The sequence below is a fragment of the Pteropus medius genome, unplaced genomic scaffold (genome assembly GCF_902729225.1).
Source record: "Pteropus medius unplaced genomic scaffold, Ma_sr-lr_union100, whole genome shotgun sequence".
Taxonomy (NCBI): Eukaryota; Metazoa; Chordata; class Mammalia; order Chiroptera; family Pteropodidae; genus Pteropus; species Pteropus medius.
The window spans coordinates 3235305-3253891 of record NW_024340701.1 but is presented as its reverse complement, the minus strand read 5'-3'; the positions used below and the strand labels follow the sequence as shown (position 1 = coordinate 3253891).

The following is an 18587-nucleotide window of genomic DNA, read 5'->3' as shown; positions in this document are numbered from 1 at the left end:
TATAAATTGCATTAAATTATTTGAATAGATAATGGATTGATATAGGACAAAATAAAAAGGTATGTAATTAAAAGTGTCCCTCCCACATCCATCCTCATCCCACTTGTAAACAAATACACACATACTTATCATGTATATTCAAGCAAATGTAAATACATTTTCTTCCCTTCATCTTTTTACACAAATGGTAACGTACCATATACACTAGAGTTTTCACCTAACACTGGGTCCTGGAGATCTTTCCATGTCAGTACATTGAGAACTTCCTCATTCTTTTGTATAATTTTATGATTTTCCTTTGTATAGAAATATTGTGTATACTATAGTTTTTTAAAAACTATCCCACTATTGATGGGCACTTAGGTTGTTTCCAGTCTTAGCTATTACAAAGAACTCTACACATGTCATTTTCTATGTTCAAACCTATTTTTAAGAGTTGACTCTTAGAAATGGAATTCCTAGATCAGAAAATGTGATGGTTAATTTTATGTCAACTTGACTGGGCTAAGAGATGGCCAGGTAGCTGGTAAAACATTATTTCTGGATGTGTTTTATGAGGGTGTTTCTAGAAGAGATTAGCATTTGATTCAGCCCTCAGGTGATCATGTGCAGGTTGGCATCATCCAATCCATTGAGGACCTGACTAGAACAAAAAGACGAAAGAAGGGGAAATTCCCTCTCTTCTTGAGCTGGGACATCCTTCTTTTACTGCCCTTGGACATCGGAGCTCCTGGTTCTTGGGTCTTCAGACTTGGACTGAATTATATTACTGGATTTCCTGGTTCTCCAGTTTGCAAATGACAGACTGTGGGGCTTCTCAGCCTCCATAACCACATGAGCCAATTCCTATAATAAATCTCCTCTTGTATATATCCATCTATATCTGTATCTATATTCATACCTACATCCTATTGGTTCTGTTTCTCTAGAAAATCCTAATAGAGAGAATATATACATTTGTAATTTGAATAGGTTTTTGCCAGACTGCCCTCCATGAAGACGATACCAATTTACACCCTACTAGTATTATTTCCTTGGCCTTGACAACAAAGCATATTTTCAAACTCTGGGGTATCTTTTATCAATCTGATAGGTAAAAATATAATATCTTGGTATAGTTTTAATCTGCATTTCTATTCATATGAATAAGATAGACTTTTTCTGTGACCCACTTGTATGGACATATCCTTTGCCTATTTTTCTACTGAGCATTTGGCTCTTTATCTCATTGATTTCTAGGACCACTTCGTAAATTAGGGAAATTCACCTTTTGATGAAACATGAGTATTAAATATTACTTCCCATTTAGTTATCTTTTGACTTTGTTTATATTTAGGCTAAAGGGTCTCTTAATGTGGTTTAACTTTTTTTCTCTAATGTCATCTCTATTTCGAGTCATAATTTGGAAGACCTTCCTTATTCCAAGATTATAAAAGGATTCTCATATTTTCTTACAGCATTATTGTGACATTATTTTCACTTTTAAATCTTTGATCCATTTGAAATTTATCCTAGCATATGGTGCGAGGCATAAACCTAACTTTATATTTTTTCCACATGGCCAACCAGGGACCGTCAACTACATTTATTGAATAGTGAATCATTTCCACCACTGATTTTAGAAGCCAGTTTTTCATACCCTGAACTCCCATATGTGTATTCACTTCTATTTCTGGACTGTCTATTATGGTTGATTGTCCTGTCTTGCTATTCATGCATCAGTTCCTCACTATTTCAATTATCGAGACTTTTAATATGTTTTAATACCTGGTAGAATTAGCCCCCTGATATTACTCTTCTTTTCAGAGTTTCTTTATTTTTCACATGCACTTGAGAATCAGCTTGTCTGGTTAAAAAAAAAAAAAAGGCTGTTGCTATTTTATTGGGATTGCATTAAATTTAGTAATTAACGTAGGAACAATTGACATCTTTATGATGTTGAGTCTTCCCAGCCAAAAACATGGTCTTTTCATTTATTCAAGTCTTCTTTGTGTCCATAGAAGTGTTTCAACATTTTCTGTGTATGAGCTTTGCTTCTACACATTAACTTTACTGCAAAGTAATTTACTTTGCTGTCGTTGTTGTCATTGCCCTGATAAATAAGATTTTTTTCATTATATCCTCTACATTGTTATATTTATACATGAAAGTAATTAATTCTTTTGATTAACTTTACATATCCACCTTAGCAAATTGTCTTACTAGAGGTAGCAGTTTTTCAGTAGGTTCTTTAGGTTTTCCAGGAAGACAATTATCTATAAATAGTGATAACTTTCCAACTTCTTTTCCAGCTTATATACCTCTAATTTTTTTCTTTTGTCCCATTACATCATCTTAATAGTATGGGGGTTTTGGAGAAGCCCAACAAATAACACTTCTATATGCCCAAATTCTGAATCAATTGAGAATAATACAGATGGAGGACAAAATATCACTTTATTGCTGATAAAGTTTAGATATTAGAAAACATGGCTTCTATCTGACTTGCCCACTCATTCATAAGCAGCACCAGTCTGGGAGCATGGCTAGCTACATGCCATGGGATCTGACACTTAGCGTTTTCATCAGAATTAATTTTCTAAATTTTCTGCAATTTTAATTTTTATTTCCTCTTTGACCCGAGGCTTTTGCTATTGTTTTTGCTATTTGTTTGCTTTAATTTCCAGGTGGGGGGGCCCTTCTGTTTTCTGATTTTAAGGTTAAATTTCTAATTTGGAATCATTATAACCAGAGAATATTATCTAAACTATATTTACTTTTTATAATTTATCCAGTTTTTCTTTGTGCCTTAATATTAATTTTCATGAATATTTTATGAACACGTGAACAAAAAAGTGGATTACCTGTTTTTAGAATATAGATTTTAAAATGATATTTAGTCTTCTCTATCCTTAATTACTTTTTATCCACTTATCTTATCATGTACTAATATTGCTAAATTAAGTCTCCCATTACTAGTGTATTTAAGGTTTACTTCTTTTCATATATCCTACAGTTTCAGTTTTATGACTGTTGATGCAATATTATTTTGTGCACAGACAGATATAAATAACTATTACGGGCAATGCTTCCTGGTAGTCATATGTTTGTGACATCCTTTCCCACATTATAACCAGGGTTGATCTTTATGACCAATAGAGAGAATATGGCAGAAGTGATGATATATATAATTTCCAAGAACAGGTTATAAACGATACCACGACTTTCATCTTAGGCTCTCTCTCTCTCAATCCCCTCCTCCTCTGCCTCCCTACCTTTCTACCCTTACCTCCATCCCACCCTGTTATTTGCTATGAGGGAAGCCAGCTGTCATATTTTCTGCAGGCTCACATAGTGAGGAACTAAAGCTTCCTGCCAACGGTCAGGTGAGTGAGCTTGGAAGCAAATCTGCCAGGCCCAGTGAGGCCTTCATCAACCTGCAGCCCTGGACTAACAACTTGACTGCAACTTCATTAGAGAACTACCCAGCTAAGTTGCTCTAGATTTTCTCATCTTCAGAAACTCTATGTGGTAATAAATGTTCGTTGTTTTAACCTGCTAAATTTTAGGGTGATTTGATATGCAGCAATAGATAATTAATAAATATGCTAATTACATATTGCAAACTTTATGAGATAATGTATCTGTCTTTGACTCATTTAATAGTTTTTTGGTCTGAAGTCCTTCTTTTATTTCTGCTTACACTTGAATGATATATATTTGCCAAAACTTTTAGTTTTAGCCTATCTAAAATGGCTAAATGGCTTTGTTTCATGGGCCTCTTTTACGGAATTTTTTTCTCTGTGACCCAATCTGAAAATCTTATTCTTTTAATAGGTAATTTTAGCCTTTTCATGTTTATAGGTATGACTGATACATTTGGTCTTGGTTTCTGCACATTTTTCAATATGAAATCTATTTTCGGGTTCTTTACTATGTGATCTCTTTGCTTTAGTTTTGTGCATGAAGTTATTCTGATAGAATATTTTTATTTTTGTTTTAGTGATTATGTTCGTAATTTAACTTTATATAAATCCTTTAATTTTCTATTCCTTTAAGCAGCATCTACTAGTTTCTTCCTATGAATGATAATAAAATTAGTGTACTTCTTTCTTGCCTTTTCTACTCCTCTCCTCTACTCCTCAATTTCTGCCAATAACATTACCTTTTTAGTGTATAGCTGTGTACCATTAAATATGCATGTACTTTAATTACTTGATTTGTCAGCTTCGAAATATATACTTTCACTCTTGCTTGATACAAAAGTTGAGGCAAACAACCAATGTTCTACCTCCAACACTCTTACTCCTATTCCCCTCATAGTCTACATTAGTTTTGTAATTTCTATATCTTAAGAGTGTAATTTATTTTCTGATTTTCAATCTAACCTTCACAGCTTTTAGTTTTGTAGCCTTTACTGTAATTTCCCTAATTCACTGTTGATTTATCATCCTAAAGTCATGCATCTTCAACATTGCTTGTCTATAGTCTTTAAAATTGAAATACTGTTAGTTGAAGGGCAGTTGGGATGGGTATAAAAATCCTTGGGTCTCATATTCTTTCCTTGCGGCTCCTGTAGAAGTTATTCTGCTGTCTAATAACACTAAAAATTAATCTGAATAAGTCTGAGTCTGTTCCAACCTTTGTTCCTCTTATACATTACCCAAACATACTTGGATAGCCAAAAATTCTTCCTTTATCTTTGAAGTAGAATAAACTTACTAGGCCATGTCTTGATGTTACCATTCCAGACAAACATATAGAGTCAAGTCTATTTGATTTCATGAACATCTTCTTGAATTAAACTTTTAAATATTTATTCAGTGCTATTATTTTAGTTACCTGTGTTCGGGACTCCAAAAGTACATAAGTAAGATCTTCATCACCTATTTTCTATATTAATCATTTTCTCTCCAATTCCTTTTCTAAAAATCTTTGTTTCTGTTTCATCTTGCTTGTTTTTCTCATGTTTATTCTCTGGATCACTTACTGTATTTTTTTTTCAATGTCTATTCTTCTTTGAGCTCTTTCTGAACTGTCTTCACTTCTGATAATTTTTTTCTTCTACTCCTTTCTTGATTTTTGCCAGCTTGTATATTATTTCCTCCTATGATCTTGTCCTTTCTTCCTTGGGTTCTTTCAGCTTTGCTTTACTGTCTAACTTCATAGAGAAGATTGCTTCATTAAGATTTTTTAAGTTCATAAAATATTTACTCCCAATTTCATCTGTTCTCTGGCAACATTTCTCTGGGGAGAAATCTTTGCCCTTCAACAAATTTTTCTGAACATTTTCTCCTTTTTGCTTATAGTATCTTTCATAGTGTGCTTTGTTATCTATCCTTGTTATTACTCCTTATAATAGCACTAAATATCCTCTTTGGCACTGAATAAATTGGATTTGGTTTTCCTGGACTTCCATTGACAGAAGGATTCTGTAGTCAGGGAAAGAAAAAGGGGTAGCAAGATAGATTCCCAGATGGCTGGTTTTCATAAGAAAGGTCTCTTCTCTGCTGCCACAGAAACAAATTTCTTCTACAAAGGGATCATCCTTATAATTCTTTATATAGTCCTGACTCCTTAGCTTTTCTCAACTAAATCAGTTCCAGGAAAGTATTTCCCTTTAGCCCATTTTACTTCAGTCATTGCACATGTTTTTGAAAACAGGCAATATAGTTTTTACATCTCTGGATATACCCCTTGCTTTTAGGAAGAATATTTTGTCTGGATACATTATCAAAAAAATGTTTCTCTGAGCTTTTTCTCTTCATTTCCTTCTATTCATTTTCTTCCTAATCACAGTTTCTTTGGACTGTTCTTACACATATTTGGGAGTCTTGGATAATACCTATCCTCAAGTTTCACCAAAAATAGTTTATTTTTTTGTTCTTTTTTTGTTGCTTTTGGATGATTTCTAGGAGAAGGAGAAAAATGTTGATTTACACAGCCATATCTATTCCAGATGTACACAATGTCTTAATTACTAAGGTTTAAAATAAGTCTTACTTTTTGCTATGGCAAATTTAACCACCTTGTTCTCTTTTCTTCAATTCTTTCTTAACTGTTACTGAATCTTAACTCTTCCATATGTATTTTAGAATAAGCATTTAAAATTACACACACACACACACACTGTTGAGATTTTTTTGTAATGTTAATAAATGTATTATTAATTTAAATAAAAGGACATCTTTATGGCACTGACTCTTCCTATCCATTAATATGATATGTCTCTCCAATCATTTGGATCTTCTTTAATACCTTAAAATAAAGTTTTATAATTTTCTTCCCAAAGATTTCTTATATTTTTTGTTAGATTTATTCCTAAGTTCTTTATGTTCTTTGGTCACATTATAAATGCTACCTTTTTAATATTTCATTTTTAATACTTAGTTGTGGTATATAGGAACACAATTGATTATATATTAATCTTATTTATATCCAGCAAATTTGCTGAGCTCCAGTTCATTTTAATAGTTTGTCTATAAATGCTCGTAGATCTTGCCATAGATCATTATATCCTGTCATAATCACTCACAATCTGGTTTTTACTTCTTTATTTTGCCTTACTATTCTAGCTAAGAATTCTAGTAAAATATTGAATAAAAGCAGTGATAGCAGACATTCTTGCCTAATTCCTGATTTTAAAGGGAATATTTCAAATTTTTCCCCATTACATACTGTGTTTGCTGTTCGTTTTGGTAGAAATCATTTTTCAGATTAAGGAATATCCTTTACAACACAGTTTACTGAAATGAAAGTCTTAGTAATGTGTATGGAATTTTACCAAATGCTTTCTCTGAATCTATTGTGATAATTGTTTTTTTCTCTTAATTTGTTAATATTCGAGATTGAGTTAATAGATTTCAAAATGTCACAACATCTTTACATTCATAGAATAAATGCAATGGTTTACAATGTGTTATTAATAAACTGCTGGATTTGGCAATTCAAGAATCGTTTGTCATTCTTATTTACCTTCACAATATCTTTTTTCGAACTCTTTATTTCAATCTTTCTGAGTCCTTATGTTCTAAGTTTGTCTTGGATAAACAGCATATAACCAGGGTAGGGGCAAAGAGTTCATTTTTACCCAATATGACAATCTTTTATCTTTTAACTGGAGATTTTAGTTCATCTACATTTACTGGAATTCCTCATTTATTTAAATTTATGTCAACCACCTTATTTTTTGCTTTATGTTTACTATATTTCTCCTCTTATTCTTGTTTTGCTTTCTTCTTCTGTCTTTTTATTTTTTTAATTAACCAAGGCTTTGCTTTAATTCATTTTTTTTCTTTACTGATTTAAAATTTTTATATTTTATTTCTACTCTTTTACTAGTTATTTTAAATTTTTTAACATGCATACTTAACCAAATCTAAAATTAAATAAGATTTCCCTCTTCAACAACGCAGACTTTAGAATGCTTCAACTTAAATAACTCTTCCTCCAATCTTAAATGATATTATTATCTAGCATTTTAATTCTACCTTGACTTTTGACCCCCAAATTAGTCATATTTCTTAATATTATATTATTATTGATATAGTCAGTGTTTTGTTTCAATTTATTCTCATATTTACTTTTTTCCCCCAGCATTGATTTTTATATCACACTCCTTTCTGGGTTCAAAATCCTTCTTCTCAAATATACATGCTAGAAGTTTCTTCAGAAGATATTAGGTGATAAACTCTCTCATGTGCAGGATATTCCCTTGTTTCTCTTCTACAACTACTTAGACCTGCTTCGTGCTCCCAATATCCCACTTGATCTCTCTGGGGACAGTTATGCTTATTTTAAGTTCTCTTTCCTCTTGTCTTCCTCAGGGACAATCATTTATGTCTCTGAGCAAGGACTGGTAGCGACTAGGAAGATGAAGTGCTCAGATGCTGACCCATCCCCTGCACATGCTATGGTCACTGTCACTGTTGTTTTCTGCCCCGCAGTGACAAAAAAGATGGTTGATGACCCATCAAAGGTAATGTGGAGGAGATTCAAAGATGCCACATAATCCCCTCCCCAGCCTGCCCCAGATACTCCTCTGCTTCAGACTTCCATCCACCTCTCACATTCCCAGGACTCTACCACCTTCACATCCCCTCACAGTTTTTATATGAAATATCTCTCTTTATCTCTGACATCTCCAGGGCTGTTTTGAGGAGTGATCCAGCACCCAGCATTACTTTGTCATCTTGTCAAATATCAGGCTGTATGTTTAGATTTGTGTGTTCCCAGAATACGTGTTCACACATATCTCCCCATCTCAGTCATGAGCTCCCTGAGAACAGAGGTCATGTCTGATAAGCCCCTGACCCTGAGCATCTGACACGGACTTGACACATCATAGGGAGGCAGGAGAGCAAAGTGCTTAAGAGAAGCCCACTCTGCCATTCACTAACTCTAGGACTTCAGAGAGATTAGTTAAATTCTCTATGCTTCAGTTTTCTCATCTATAAGATTAGAATTAGATGAGAATGTACATATAAAGTAATTAACTTAGTGTTTGATATAAAGAAAACTCTCAACAAATGATAGCTGTTATTAAAAGATACTCAGAAATGTTTGTTAAATAAATAAAACACGTATTGAATGTCTTGGGGATGTTTAGAATCTATGTCAAGATTTCTGCCCTAACATGGACAATAGACTAGTGGTTACCATTGGGTAGGGGGTGAGGGAGGAAGAGGGAGGTAGATGGGATAAAGAGGATCAAATATATGGTAGCTGAAGGAAACTGGACTTTGGGTGGTAAACACACAATAGGATATATAGATGTCAAATTATAACATGCACTTGAAAATTATATAAATTGTATTAACCAATGTTACTCCAATGAACTTAATAAAAAAAAAAATATATTTCTGCCCTACATAATTTACAAAAATGCCAGAGACTAGACTCATGACACAAGTAAGCAATAATACAAACAGATTTCTAATGAAAGACTAAAGCCATTATCAGTGTGTCTGTGGGGTTGAAGAGATAGGAGCCCTAAGTTCTCATCCATCTGGTCATTTTCTTGTTCTATAATATAACTTTGTCTTGTTCCACTTTGGGCCTCTTTTTCTCTCATTGGCAAAATGAGAAGTTGGATCCCAATCATTGAATTCATCTCTATCTCTTCTTCGGCTCCCTACATGGATAAAATACTGGATCAAACTAGAATGAGTGATGAGTATGTCCTTTAGGTTCCCTATAGGAAATAGATGGCTCAACTAGAAGGTTAATTGGAGAGGATTTAATGAAGGGCTATTTATGAAGGTGTTGACAGACATATGGGAACCAACATGGCATGGTGAAATGTCCAGAGATCAGCCATCATTGTCATCCTGGGATTGCAGGGGAAAGAGGAAGCTACCCCAAGAAAGGATCCCTAATGCCAGCCCCCAGACCCCCAAAGAAGCTGTGTAAACGTAACATCTAAGTTTTTTTTTTCAGGACTAAATGAAACGAAGCACATGAAGCACTGCCTTCAGTGACATCGCCTCAGTGACTTTTTAGTTTGACAAGTAGAGTAACTTCCCGGACAGGCTTTAACAGCAGGGGTCTGGATGTGTCCTGGCCCAGTGATGATGACAGAGCCAGGAAAAACCTCAGTAAGTGACCTGGGAGGATGATCCTTAACTGGTCACTTGTCCCCGGCCACCCTGCACCCAAGCCTGGCTCCACTGCCACTCTATGGGAGTCAAGCTGCTGAAATGACTGTCCATCTTGGGGACTTACGGGCTCTGCCAGGTTTATAATGACTTGATTTTAACTACCCTGGCTATTGAGCCTGCAGGCAGGGGCTCTGGGGCTGGAAGAGTGCTTGCTGCCCAGAGCCCAGCCAGGTGAGGTGGGCTGAGACAGAAAGATAGAGACAAACCAGGGTTCTGATCAAGGAGAGCAGCTAGGTGAGAGCATCAGACACATGCCATGTGACACCATAACATCATCTATGACAGTGCCAGCCCATTTGTTCTCTCGATTCCATTCAGTGCCACTTTGCCTGCAGATAGGCAGAATCAGCCATCACCTGGGAGGGCGTTAGAAATGCAGATTCTTTACCCAGCTCAGATCTACTGGATTTGAATTTCTGGGGGTGGGGCACAGCAGTCCATTTTAATAAGGCTCCCCACTCCCCGGGGATGCACACTAAAGTTTGACAACCATTGTTCGCTATTATCTCCTTTTTGCCAAACCCCCACTGCCCCCCACCCCACCCCACCTACAGTACCTGGTCTTCCTACGCGGTCTCCCATTCAAGTACTAATCAGGACCCACCCTGCTTAGCTTCTGAGATCAGACGAGATCTCGCATGTTCAGGGTGGCATGGCATAGACCGCTATTGTCTCCTTTATCCCCATTTTCCAAAAGGAGAAACTCAGACTAAACCGGCTAAAATTTGTGCCCAAGATTTTAAAGGAAATAACAGAAACAACACTCCAATTTGGACATAACTGACTCTTTCCTCTCCCGGTGGTAATAGGAAGTTTCTTGGTCTGAAGATAGACAAGTGGCAACTGGTGAACTCTACTGTAGAGCCCCTCATGAAGATTCCCATGCCGTGAACTTGGGGAGTGGGAGGTGGAAGCAGGTGGAGGACATGCCCAGGAAAGGAAGGTCTAGAGCATGGAGGAGCAGAGCCTGCCAAGTAGTCAATGGAGTCTCCAATGCCCTTGGCATGACTTCTGGTGCAAGTGCTTTACTGTCCTGCCATTGAGCTCTGAGCCCTGAGCTTCGTGGCCACACTTCCTGGCAGCAGAGCCACCTCCCTGCACCGGCAAGGTGGGCAGTGTCCAGTGCAGACTAGCGGAAAGCTTGGGGTCTCAACAAGACCTTGACGATTTCCTTGATTTTATGAAATTAAGTAACAGGAAGAGAAAGAGACAGACATACTGAGAGCCACAGAGACTAAAGACACGAGAGGGACGCGCAAAACAGGACAAGGTGGTGCCCGCCGCTGTCCTCACTACGCACCCCACGTGGTCCAGCCAGCGGCAAACTGGGAACAGCTGCGGAGGTTTTGGGTTTCCGCCAGGCCTCCCCTGGCCTCTGGCTCTGGCCAACCCAAGTGGTTCGCCTTAATCCCCCTCTCTCAGGAAACTGTGCTGTGAAAATCCTCTGACCTGCCCAGAGAGGTCAGCCCTGGGCCGATGAAAGCGGGACGCGGGCAGGACGAGCGGCCACTGCTCCCCGCTGTGTTCTGCTGGAGTACCCGCCTCCCTCTCTGAGCCCCAGCTTCTTCATCCCGTAAATGGGGTTAGTAATGCCTCCCACGCGGGGGATCAGTGTGAGGGTTTAATGGAAAGTGCCCGGGGCCTTCCCTGGCAACTGGCAGGTGCTCCTAGAACCTTTATGGGTCCCATTATTGCTATGATGTGTCCACCCACAAGGGGCGCCTTTTTCTAGCTTGCATAAAAATATCCTGAGGGCTAGTGGAGGCCCTGCCTCCCCTTCTCCCTGGCTTGAGGTCTGTCTCCAGTCCAGTCCTATGGAGCATAGGCCCTCCTCTAGAGGCCATGAATCCCCACTCCAGTTCATCAAGCACTTCCTAAGGCCCTACTGTGTGCCTGCCCCCGCACTGGATCCTACTCAGCACCTGTGCCTGAAGTTTAAAGAGATAATTTTGCTCAACTGGGTCTCAGGGCTTTGCCTCTGGAAGTTGAGGATGAGATGGGTCTCACTGTCCACTGAGTTTAAGATGATAGAACGTCCATTCTAATCCGCCCATCAGCTAGAGAGGGCAAGGGGCCTACTCGAGGTCACATAGCACGTCTGTGACAGAGCCAGGCCTCTGGTCCATGTCTCCTGTCCTCCAGTTAAAGTTTTGTTTTGCTTTGTTTGTTTTGTTTTGTTCTGAACACTGGTCTGCCCCCCTCCACTGTAAGAGCCAAATTGGGGTTTAAGGCCCTGCCTCAGACAACAGCCAGGGCTGCTGCCAGATCAAAAAGTTACTCACATGGCAAAGCTTTCCTGAGCCCCCTTCACCCTGGGCCCAGCTACACAGTGGGGAGCATCCCAGGATAGGGGCAGCAGGCACAGCGGGCAGAGCTCCTGGCAGGGAGGCAGCACACAGGCATGACTGTGGACTGAGGTGAGCATTGGTCTAGGAAGGAGGACCTCTGAGGCCATTGAAGCCTGACACAGGCACCTGGGTTTGGAGCTGGCCCCTCTTCCAACCCTCACTTCCAGCCCTCAATCTCCCCACTACCTGCCCACTGTCCACTTCAAATAAGTCTGCAGAAAACTGCTTGCCAAGGAGAATTGGGTCACCAGAGGGTAGGTCTGTTTTCCCAGACCTGCCTCCTGCTCATTGCTCCTGGCTGTGCACATACAACACACAGTCTCACACATATACCCCACACAGAGTTACACACGCATGCTCACATTCATCTCACAAGCTCACTCACACTCAACTATACCCACATACTTACACACACAATCACGAAATTGCCTTGCAGTTCCATGCTGTGCACTCATGGTCTCACACAATCTCACATTCAGTCATGCTCAGTTCCATGCATGTCCTCTCACACACACATAGCCTCACACTCTTACACACCTCTCTCAAGTACCCCTGGTGTGTCTTACTCTAACATACACATACCTACACAAAAAGTTCCCTGGGTATCCACAACCAACATGGTGAAGGGTGACCCTGGTGCTTCTCCCTGGTACCCCACTGGGTTCTCGACAGTGCACAGGACCTGGCCCTGCCTGGCCTTCTCCATCCCCAGTGAGCTGGCCCTTGTGGAGACAGCTCTGGGTAGGATTTATTGCAGCAGAACATGAACTAGGCAGCCCAGTTCCAGGCCAGATGCTGGCCCGCTGCTTTCCAGCAACCAAAACATAAGCTTATTGTTCTTCTGTAGGCTAAAGGCTGGTGACATTCTTACAGATCTGTTCACCACTGCCCCCATCCTGCTCTGCCCAGCAGCCTGCCAGAGCCCACCCAACAGAGGAGAGAAATCATCCTCACACCTCCCCCACCCCTACCTCAGCTGATGCTGTCACCTCCCCTATTTCATACACATACACACACATACACACCACACACACACACACTTTCAAAAGCAGGCTCACTATGAAGTTGGTGAAGCCTAGGTTTCAGGGCCCTTAACTTGCATAGCCCCTAAGTGTTCATCTCCAGGGACATGAGAGGGAAGCAGTAGCCACAGCCACACACAAAAGGCACTCGTCTCCATCTCTCCATCTGAATGGTGAGCCAGCCATGGCCTGCTTACCATATAGAGCTTGTGTGAGGGTGTAGTAATGGTCTTTTGAACACTGTGAAGTACTGTACACATGGAGGGATCACATGCTATTATTCATAACTACTACCAAAAACTTGTCCCTTGGACAATGTCTTCCCCACCCAGCACGAAGACGCCTCATGTAACTCAGGCTCTGCTGTTCTCTTGCTGCATGACCTCAGGCAGGTTCATTCTTCCTTCAAATTCTCTGGGTCTCAGTTTCCTAAAATGTAGGGTAGCAGGATGGGCCTGGATAATCCGTACTGTTCTCTCCATTTTTTACTTTTGTGGGGTCCAGGGAGCCATGTTGCAGATTGGTCAAGAGAAGTGAGACACAGGAGCTCAGAGTGTTTGTTCACTCACAAATTAATTTATACCTCCCTTCATGCAAGGGTCACTCATCTATGTAGCCACAGACAACTGCCCACCCCCGTTCCCATTTTACCTACAAGCAAAAGACTAGAAACAGGTTGTAGCAAATGAACAAGCAGGCACCACCACTGTCCTGGGCAGCCTACAGTCTACCGGGGAAGGAGAGAAACCAAAGAAGTAAATTACAAATGCACAGAGTATTAGGAAAAAGTGCAGAAAGCAACTGGAGTTTGTAATAGGCAGACCTCTCCTGAAGCCCCCACTCCACCTCTCTTGGCCCTGGAAGAAGTTATGCTTCAGGAAGACCTAAAAGGTGAATGGATGAGTTAGATAGGGGGAGAAGTAGGGAGAAGAAATGTAGAAAATGCAGAGAAGGTCTGAGTGGTGCAAACAGTGAGGCAGGAGAAATATGGCAGGGATGCAAGTAGACTCATAGCTTTGGTGTGAGGAAGCTCAGGGAGATCCCATGTACTGGCTTCTATTTTCCCATGAATAGGAGGTCAGGGCATCTGCTGGACTGTTCGAGTTTGACAAGTCTGCCAGGATGGCTGCACATCCTGCATTTAGGCTGCTGAATTATGATGTAGGATGCTCCATTAAACCCTTTTGGTTCCTACTCTCTCCCGGGCCCTGTACTGGGCACTGGAGCACATATGGAAAGTTCTCTGAAGATCCCTCTCGTTTAGTTGTTTATTTTTGCAGAAGCAAGAATGGAGAGCAGTAAAAGAGTGCACCATGTGTAGTTGGACAGGTTGTTCACAGTCCAAGACACCCTGACAAGGAGGAGAGTGGAGGCTGAAACGCAGCTCTTGTTCTGCTACCCAAGCTATGTGCATGGCCATGAGGCTGCATCTTCTAAATAAAAAGGGGTCTTCTTGCCAATTTCCACAGAGACACCATTTACTCTCCATCAGCCAAACTATGAGCATGCTGGGCTATATCTGCTAAAAGCACCTTTTTCTAGTTCTCACAATGTGTATGGGCACGACAGACGCTTGGAGTGAGTTGAGAAAGCTTGAGATGCACCTTTTTGTCAAAGATCGTAAGAAACGAGCTTATAGGTCAAGGCAGCTCAGCATCTTCCTCAGGAGAGAGGTGTGGACATAAGTGGGAGAATTTTTATACAAAGAAAACTCTTTGGTATCCAGGATGAAGGCTAAAGAAATGTGAGCTGGAAATCCTCTAGTTTAGAGTCCTTTACTGTTAAAACTGGGAGGGACCCTCGGGTCATCTTATTCCATCCCCTCATTTTTCATGTGAGACAAAAGAGGACCAGAGAAGTCACACAGCTTCCCTGATGTCACACAGTGGCGTTCAGGACAGTGCCAGGGAACCCACCTCCCAGAGCTGTTTCTCCACTGTGTCCCCTGCCTGGCCCATTCCAGGGAACCCTCATTTGATCCTCTCAGGGAAGGGGTCAGGTCTGTCCCTTCCAGGGCCCCCAACACAGACATACACACACATTAACGCACACGCATGTACACACACATATACACATGACTTGGGTGGGCCTGGTGGCCTCCAACACAAAATAGCACCAGGCTCCCTGTTCACCAGACTGTAAACCCTGGCGCCACTGAGTGAGTTCCAATACCTTTCAACAACACCCCCTAAGGGATTTCAACTTGATTTTGTTTTTATCTAAATATGTTCTGTGCCTTATCTCACAGGAAATGGATTATCACCTCTCCCAGGAGGCCGAGAAGCCCAGGGGACATGCTGAACTTCCCAGGGCAACACTGCTAGGCCATGGGGGTCCCATGGGATGATGGAAAGGTTGAGACGGCCTCAGGCTTCTCACAGGCTCCTAACTCCCCCTCACCTCCTTTTCCCAACCTGGGCCCCCACCAATTGCCACTGAAGGGGGCTAATAAAGAAGGTACACATCAACTTAACTGGAGACCTGCAAACTTTACAGATGGGATTCTTTCTCATTGTTGTCACTGTGTTTTTCCGCAGTGGTTTTTCTTCACTCAACCATTTTTCTCCATTCTCTGTATCTCTTTACATCTACATTTCAGAGTATCGGGGAGGCTAGAAGAGGCCACCACCAGTCAGGGTCACTAACTCAGAGCAGACAAGGGGCTGCCAACGTACTGGCACATGAGGAGTAATACAAAAACATTGCATATGTGGCTTATTCTTTTTAACCTTTTTATTTTAAAATAACAGGAAACCACACAAAGCAAACATACAGTTTAATGAATCATTATAAGGTGAACACCCGTGTAACCATTACCAAGATCAAGAAATAGAGGCATGCTAGCCACCCCAGGAGCCCTTCTGGGTGCCTCACCCTAATCACAATCCCCTCCCTTCCCTGAAAGTAACCACATACCTAACTTTTATAATGATCATTTTCTTGCTTTTCCTTATCATTTTATCATTCAAATGTATATCCCTAGACACTGTCATTTAGTCATGCTCATTTTCTACATTTGGCAAATCTTATCTGTCTCTCCTAATTCCCAGCTTTCCACCTCCAACTCTTACTTTACCTGACACCTTATCAGTTGAAGAACCTTGGCTCTTTGCTCTGTAGTGATTCCACAGTCTGGAATTTGCTGATTGCATATTCGTGATGCATTCACCATGTTTATCTGTCCTCCGTTTTCCCTTCAAATTGGCGGCTGCATTCAAACTCAGACAAACACCTTTGGCAAGATGATAGGTGAAGCTGTACTGTTTCCTCAGAAGAACATAATGTCTAGCCCTATCTCTTTCTGAGGTTGTTAGACACACTGATGCTCAGCATCAAGCTTCATTCATTCCTCGGGTACTACAAAATGGCAAGCGATACCAAGCTCTGTCTTTTTTTTTTTTTTCGTTAGTAGGAACACTTTTATTATGACCTATTCCTAACACCTTAATTTCCATTATTCACAGTCATGGGTTTGGGTCCTGGGAGGAGTGAGTGGGTGTCTCAGTGTTGGGAGAGGGACAGTGATGTGACACGTTTAATCTTGAAATCTCTTAGCAGCTTAGGATATGAGTCTTAGAAGTACCTCGAAGGTAAAGTCCATCCCAGTTACTCATCCAGAACAAGAAGCCATGCTGCATCCTCTCTAATAGTTGGTCATTCAGCCCCTGCTTCCATGTTTCATGGATCTGAAAGCTCACTACTTTTCATGTCAATCCATCCCATTCTTGGAAAGATCTGACTGTGAGAGATCCTTCCTCATGCTTTAGAACTGCCTCTTCATGCCCTCCCTTGGCGGTACCACTGCTTGCTCTATCAGGGAATGGCCTTTGAAAGACTCCTCCCCCAGGAAGTCTTCCCAGCTGCTCTTCTCCCTCTTCCTCTTCTGGCTGTAATTTCACATGAAATCCATAGCTATAGAGCTGTGATTGATGTTTGCTCAAAATTCCAAAGCAGGCTTACCCATAATTTTCAAAAGGCAGACAATCATTTGGAAGCAATCTAATCCAAGTATCAAATACTAATACTTCATCTCCCAGACCAGTCTCACCACAGCTTAAGCCGACCACGGCAAAGGAAAGCTCATGGGCGGGTCTTCCATTGTGTAACCCCCTCCATGTCCGCACCAAGAAGCCACATTTCATAGACACCTAGATGTAAGACAGCAGAGATGGATGAGGTGGCCCAAACGTACTCTTCTCCTGGCGCTTGGCACAACCAGACAACATGAATCAAAAATAAAATCAACACCACACAAAAAATCTGGGTCAAATTGTAATTGAAAGTTGCTTTTGAAAAGGAGGTCTTGAAACCATCATCTTTCCTTCTCCTCTTGAAGCCCCCAACATCCCCCTTGGTTAATGACATCACTTTCCACCCAACTCTCCATTGCATAGCCTGAGTCAACCCCAAAGCTTCGCTCACCCTCAGCCCCCACATTCAGTTATTTATCCATCCAGCCATTAAGTCTCAGGAACATCTCTGCAAATATGGTCTACACTTTTCCACTTGCTTTGCATTAGCTATCCCACCAATCTAGAATGTGCTACCCATTACCCCTCAATATCTCTACTAACACAAGTATCCCTGGCCTTCAAAGCTTAGTCCACAGGCCACCTTCCCAAGCCCCTATCCTGGATCCTGACCCCCTTCAAAAGCAACCATCTCTCCAGCAGACTCTCAGAGCTGGATTTATGGAATAGATGAGTAGATTCACTAATTTCATAAAGATTTCTTAAGTTCCTTATGTGCCAGACACTATTCTAGGCACTGAGGCTCTAGTAATAAAAGCAGTAGACAAAATCCCTGTTTGTTGTAGTCAAGAGTCAGACAATGAATAAAACAAGCAAATTTGATAGTAATTAGGAATATGTCATGGAAAAAAAATAAAACAGAGAAAGTGTCTTTCCTGTTGTGGGGGAGGGAATGAGGGGCCTCTGTACTAACGTGACATTTGAGAAAAAAGACTTAAAAGAAAGGAGGAAGTAGACCTATGCAGGTGTCTGAGCAAATAAATGAAAGAAAAAATGAATGAATGGACAAATGAACAAAGAAATCATTGGATACAGTGATGAATAAAGAAGGGAATCACTGAATGAATAAATAAGTAGATGATAAAAATTGCGTCTAGTTTCTCTGTTATGATGAAGTGAATTGGTCAAACTACACTGGCTGGAAATAAACCATCAGCTATTTCTGTGACCTCCTGGAGCCCATTTGGGTCTTGTGTCTAACAAATTTGTGAGATGGTTCCAAAGGCCCCTTTCTCTTTAGAGGCCTCCAAAGGTTCTGCAGGTCGCTCATAGCCTCAGGGGCTCAGCCAGCCTGGCAACCTTGGAAGGAGAGCACAGGGCTAATGTGCAGAGCCGGGTCCAGCTCTGGCTCTGGCTAGTCTCAGTGCCCATGTGTACAACACTTCCGGCCCACTCCTCCTCAGAGTGGGGAGGCAGGCCGCATGTGCCCATGCGAGGCAGCCATGCTCTGGGATACGCCAACCATCAAGAAAGGAAAAGTGCTGCGGTGGTTGCTTCTTCAATCCCCAGGGGAGGTGCCGGGGCTCGAAAGACAAGCCGCATCAGCGG

At 41.0% G+C, this 18587-nt stretch overlaps 1 pseudogene; it reads right to left on the bottom strand.

The window, feature by feature from the left end:
• Window positions 1-10183: 10183 nt before the first annotated feature.
• On the bottom strand, window positions 10184-10301 carry LOC120581343 (uncharacterized; annotated as a pseudogene).
• Between the last annotated feature and the right edge of the window lie 8286 nt (window positions 10302-18587).